A 6,486-nucleotide genomic window follows, 5' to 3' on the forward strand; every position below is an offset into this window, starting at 1 on the left:
ATTTACCATGGCTGACAACAACAACACAAATGTGTTCAAGATGTTTGCTGTTGAGGACAGGTTGGATGGGGACAACTACCCTATGTGGGCTTATATGATGCAACATGTTCTTGTGTCAAAGGGTGTCTGGAACATTGTGCAGGGCATTGATGTACGTCCTGGTTCTGAGGATGTAGGCGATGTTGAGGATGTTGCAGGTCTTGCTGCAAGGATTGCAGCTGTTAGAGTTGTTTTGCCTACGGCAGAACAAGCTCGTTGGGATGTTAAGGATGCGCAGGCTCATGCATTGATTGCGTTGTCTGTGAAGCGCACCATTGTTCCTCACATCCGTTCAGCAAAATCTGCAAAACAGGCTTGGGATATTTTAGCAGGTCTTTATGCAAGCCGCAATGAGGCTAAAATTGCTTTGCTGCGTAAAGAGCTGGAGTCGAAGATTATGCATGAGGAAGATGATATGGACACTTTCCTTGCTAGTGTCAAGGATATCAATGAGCAGCTTATTTCTGCAGGTGAAATCATTTCAGAGAGTTCCCTTGTGCAGACTATTCTTGATGCCTTACCAGATTCCTACTAGACCTTTGCTAGTACTTGGAGACTGATGACCCAAGGAAATCCTGAAGTTGTCAAGTTTGATGCATTATTCACATTGCTGTTGCAAGAGTCACTTTCTAGAAAAAACAGGACTAGGCAGCGTGCAGTTGAACATGCTTATATTGCTTCTCAAAGAAAGGGTGGTAACAGTAATGCAACCACTTCTTATGGTTCTGCTGCGAGTGGCAAAAATTCTGTTCCTAATGCTTCTGTTGGCAGTACTTCGTTTGGCAATTCTGGTGATAAGGGCAAAAAGAAGATGCGTTGCCATTATTGTAAAGCCAATGATCACTTGATCAAGTTGTGTCCTAAGTTGAAGGCCAAAGAGGCTAAGAAGAAAGAGGGTGGTTCCACTGCAAATGCTGGTTCCACTACAAATGCAGCCATTGTTGAGTCTTCTGTGAAAGGAGACTGTAATGCTGATGTTGATGCAGAATGGGCGTTTAGCGCAGAGTGCACTTACAATCCTGATGTCCATGATGCATGCTTGTCAGTTTCTGCAGATTCACATGTGTGGTATTTCGACAGTGGTGCTACAAAGCACATTACCTCACATCGTGAATTGTTTACCTCTCTCAAGTCTGTCCCTTATGGAAATTCAGTCACTTGTGCCAACAACGCCTCTTATCCGGTTCACGGAGTTGGAAAGATTGTGCTTGCTGCTGCAAATGGCAGGTCTTTCACACTTGTTGATCAACTTTATGTACCTAGGATCAAGAAGAATCTCTTGTCTGTATCCGCACTTGCTAGACTTGGACTTGGAGTCAAATTTGTGGATGACAGATGTACAGTTCATGATCTCAGTTTAGGTGATGAAATCGTTGCATCTGGGCTTTTGTGCCGTGGGCTGTATAAGCTCACTTTGTATGACAAGTGTGGACAAAATTTTGCAAATGCTGTTGCAGATTCATAGGGCTATTTCAGATGCAAAACTTTGGCATGCACGTTTTGGTCATCTGAATTTTGCCAGTTTGCTTCGTTTGCAAAAATCTGATACGGTTGCTTCTTTGCAGCCTCTTGAAGCACATGTCAAACATGTTTGTGAAGGTTGTATTTTGGGTAAGATGCAGCGTCTAAGTTTCCAAAGGATGGTTCAGCTCGGGCCACATGCACGTTGTAGCTTGTGCATAGTGATGTTTGTGGGCCCATGCAAACTCCTTCCTTGGGCAATTACCTATACTTTGTGACTTTCATTGATGATTACTCCAGGCATGCATGGGTATTTCTGCTTAAAGCGAAGTCCGAAGTTTTTATGTGCTTCAAACAGTTTCTCTGGCTATGGCTAAAAATGTATCGAAATGTACTATGGGCACCCTCCGTTCCGATCGAGGGGGGGAGTATATGTCTCATGAATTTAATGCATTTTTGGCTAGTCGTGGGATAAAACACCAACGTACAATGCCTAATACACCTCAGCAAACTAGTGTTGCTGAGAGGAAAAACAGGTCACTGACGGAAATGGCACGATGTATGGTCAAAAGTCAAGCTTTACCACATTCTTTTTGGCTTGAGGCCATCATGTGTGCCACTTATGTACTTAACAGGTGTCCTACGAAAGCTTTGTAGTCTATTACTCCATATGAAGCATGGCACGATAGAAAGCCTTCTATAGAGCACATGCGTGTTTTTGGCCGTTTGGCATATGCTTTGGTGCCACAAGTGCAGCGCAGAAGATTGGATGATAAGGCTGTCAAATGTATTTTTGTCGGTTATAGTGCTGAAAGCAAAGGTTACAGGTTGTATCATCCGCAAACAAAACGTATTCTGGTTTCTCGGGATGTAGTGTTTGTGGAAGATTCTGTTCAGCCCTTGCTGTCATGTAGTAGAGACAGTAATGTAAGCTCACAGGATATTTATGACACTTTGTTGCCTCTTTTCAGTGGTGGAAATACGAATGTAAGTTCCAATGAGGCAAATGTACAGCCTATGGGGGTTTTTGAAAATGTTTTAGATCAGCCTATTACTGATGCAGATGTACATGATGTACTTGATGAGGAAAGGGCTGAAAATGAGCAAGCTAAAGGTATGCCAAAATGGCTGGTGCACACTTTGCATGACAGTAAATTGGATGCACCTTTGTCTAGTCGTACTCGTTCAGGCTCTCGCCATGCATCTTATGTATCAGATTGTTATGCTTTGGCTGTGTCTAGCTTACATGATGTTGAGGAGCCTCTGACTTTTGATGAAGCACAAAATTCTGAAAATTGGATGGCTGCCATGCAATCAGAATATGATGCACTTATAGAAAATGACACATGGACTTTATGTGATTTGCCTCTTGGCAAAAAGGCCATTGGTACGAAGTGGGTTTACAAGTTGAAACGCAAGCCGGATGGTGAGATCGATTGCCATAAGGCTCGACTTGTTGCAAAGGGTTATGCACAGCAAAAAGGCATAGATTATGAAGAGACTTTTGCTCCCACTCGTCGTATGACTACTGTGCGTTTTCTATGTGCATTGGCAGCTCATTTTGGTTGGGATGTACATCAATCAGACATTGTTACTGCTTTCTTGAATGGTGACATATTTGATGAAGTTTATGTAACGCAGCCTCGCGGTTTTGTCAAGAAAGGACAAGAGGACAAAGTGTGCAAATGTAACAAGGCTTTGTATGGGTTGAAGCAATCTCCTCGTGCTTGGTATGAGAAAGCTGACACTCATTTGGTCAAACAAGGCTTTCGTAACAGTCCAACAGAAAGCAAATTGTATGTAAAGCGTGAGGGTGATGTATTTCTCATCGTGGTTCTTTATGTTGATGATTTGCTGATCACTGGACCAAATGAGAGACATATTGTTGAATTTAAGGCTGATTTGAATGCTACTTTCAAGATGAAAGATTTGGGGCTGTTGCATCATTATTTGGGTATAGAGTTTAAGCAGTGTGATGGTGGTATTGCCTTGTGTCAGAAAAGTTACATAGAGACATTGCTATGTAAGTTTGGACTTGAGGATTGCAAACCTATTGCCACTCCCATGGAAACAGGTTTGAAGTTGAGTCTACATGATGCTGGTGATCCTGCTGATGTCACTCTTTACCAAACTGCTGTTGGCTGCCTCATTTATGTATGCAACACAAGGCCGGATATTCAGTTTGCAGTCTCACAGGTCAACAGATTTATGCATAGCCCAGGGTCTAAGCATTGGCAGGCTGTCAAGAGGATTATCGCTACCTTAGTGGCACTTTACATCTTGGCTTGTTTTATCCCAAGGGGGGATCATTGCCGCCAGACTTACATGCTTTTTCGGACTCAGATTGGGTTGGTTGTTTTGACACGCGAGTGTCCACAAGTGGTTTTTGTTTCATGCTTGGCAGTTCATGTATATCATGGTTGAGCAAGAAGCAACCTACTGTGGCCACTTCGAGTTGTTAGGCTGAGTACAGGGTAGTCTTCACAGCTACGGTTGAGTGTGTATGGCTCAGATGCCTTATGGCTGATTTGGGTGTTGGACAGGACACTGCCAACACTATCTACATTGATAGTTAGAGCGCATTGGCAGTTGCGAGGAACCCAGTTTTTCATGCTCCCACAAAGCACATTGAGGTACATTACCATTATGTCAGGGAGAGGCTCTCAGCAGGAGAGATCAGCTTGGCTTATGTGCCAACACAGGACAACCTTGCAGATCTTTTCCCAAAGGCATTGTCTCGTGAGAAGCTTGAAGCTTTCCGCAAAGCTTTGGGCTTACTCCCCTTTGTGGACTGATCCTGTCCTCAGGGCATGGCACTTCCCTTTACTCATGTGCCAGCTCTCGTTCACCGCATCACTCCAAGGGGGATTTGTTACCATATACATGTGGTAGTGATGTGTGTGAACACACTAGGACCGCCGGGGCATTTTTTTCCCTCTTTATGAGGTTTTTTCCCCCGTGCATTGTATATACGCCCATCACTCTAGGGCTATCTATCTTTCCATTGCACACTAAGTAACACACTCTCTATTGTGTGCCTTGAGCTTCTTTTGTCTTCTCCAAGCTGTGTATGTTTCTCTGCAACCCTAATTCCAACAACTGCCCATCACTCTAGGGCTATCTATCTTTCCATTGCACACTAAGTAACACACTGTCTATTGTGTGCCTTGAGCTTCCTTCGTCTTCTCCAAGCTGTGTGTGTTTCTCTGCAACCCTAATTCCAACATGCGTTTGGGAGATTCCCAAGATTCATGTGCAACACTTCAACAAGATTCAAAAAGAGCTTTTAGCATCCCAAAATCTCTCTTCACAGGCATACGAGTACTTGATTGGATGAATTTCCAATAATACTTGTCTTCATGTAGGCCATCCTTGATCCCTTTAAAGGGAACCGACATGTACGACCGTGCCAGGTAGGCACAATCCCCTACAAGACAATAATTTCCCAAAACTCCACTTTCACACCGCCTTCCAAGCATGCTTCTTGAGAAAATGTTGGAGTCATGCATTGAACCTGCCCAACCAACATCATAGTCCTAGACCATGCAATTGGCAGCCACTGTCATCTGCAGAAGCACGGAGTGAAAACCTTTTCTATTGAAGTAGTCTGCATGATTTTGTCTAGGAGCAAAAATAGGAATGTGAGATCCGTCCACAGCCCCAATCGCATATGGTATCCCACGAAGAGCTTCGAATCCTTCTGCAAGTTGTGCCATTCTAGCAACCAATGGCCATCGGATGTAAAAGCTTCGAAGACCACTTTCTTGCACAACCGAACAAAACTTGAGGACAACTGAGGTTGCTATGCTCCGAGCCATGCTATGAAAGTCTGCAAGCACTTCCAAATTTGCTCCACTAGCAAGCCGATGTATGGCTAGAGAAACCCTTCGCTCGAGAGGCACTACATTACGCATGTTTGTGTCTTGTCTTCTCATTTGTGGAGAAACCATTTGGCGAATGTAATCAAAAGTCTCCCGGCTAATTTGCAACCCACTCTGAACATTGTGCTTGACCACGATCCATTTATAAAACCATCGAAGTAATTTTGTGGCAGTGCATATGCCCAACATGCTCATTGCTCATGATCTTGACGACGAGCGGATACTTTGCTAAGAGATGAATGAGCGGATACTCTGCTCAAGATCTGTGGTGCTCAATCATCCCACTGTAGATCCCATCTCCTCCATGCCTGTGTGAGATAGACCCTAAGGCCTCGTTCAGACTGCCGACCCAAGTCGCCCACCAAGGGAAATCCGTCTGTCGTGGCGTCCACGGATTGGTAAGCTCAGTTCAATCACTTTTTCGAACCCACCACAGAAGCAGGCGACACTGTACCCTCGGATGCAAGGCTCCATGAGCGGGAAAGCCATCGTTGCACTCCTCATGCTGACTGACAGGCATCAATCTCTCTGCTTCAGTTTTAACAACCCTCGGTGTGCCTCAACACTATATGACTCGACCTCAACACTATATGGCACGAGCACCTTCAAATGTGATCAAGGGTGGAGGTGAGAATGGTGAGGCACGTGCATTGTAGGCCGTGCGATCGGGCGACCCGAATTTACAAATTCGCACGACCCGAATTTACAAGATTACATGGTCCGAATTTACAAAACTGAACTGAATTTAGAAATCAACCCGCATTTACATTTGTGGCATTGAAATACCACATACTTCAATGAACGCATGCGGGCGTGGTGCTTAGACCACATGCATTGCACGGGGGAGGTCGTGGGTTCGAGCTCATGGTGCGGATCCGAATTCATTGAAATACCACATACTTCAATGAACGCATGCAGGCGTGGTGTTTAGACCACATGCACCGCACGGGGGAGGTCATGGATTCGAAGCTCAAGGTGCCGATCCGAATTTACCTACTGGCCCAAATTTACTTTTCGACCCGAATTTACAAAAACACATTCGAGGGTCCTCACCGTTGATCCTATTTGAAAACCCCGTGCCAAATAGTGCGGAAGCTGGACGCCT

This window comes from Adiantum capillus-veneris, chromosome 18, assembly GCF_014529385.1.
Source record: "Adiantum capillus-veneris isolate H3 chromosome 18, ASM1452938v2, whole genome shotgun sequence".
NCBI classification, from domain to species: domain Eukaryota; kingdom Viridiplantae; phylum Streptophyta; class Polypodiopsida; order Polypodiales; family Pteridaceae; genus Adiantum; species Adiantum capillus-veneris.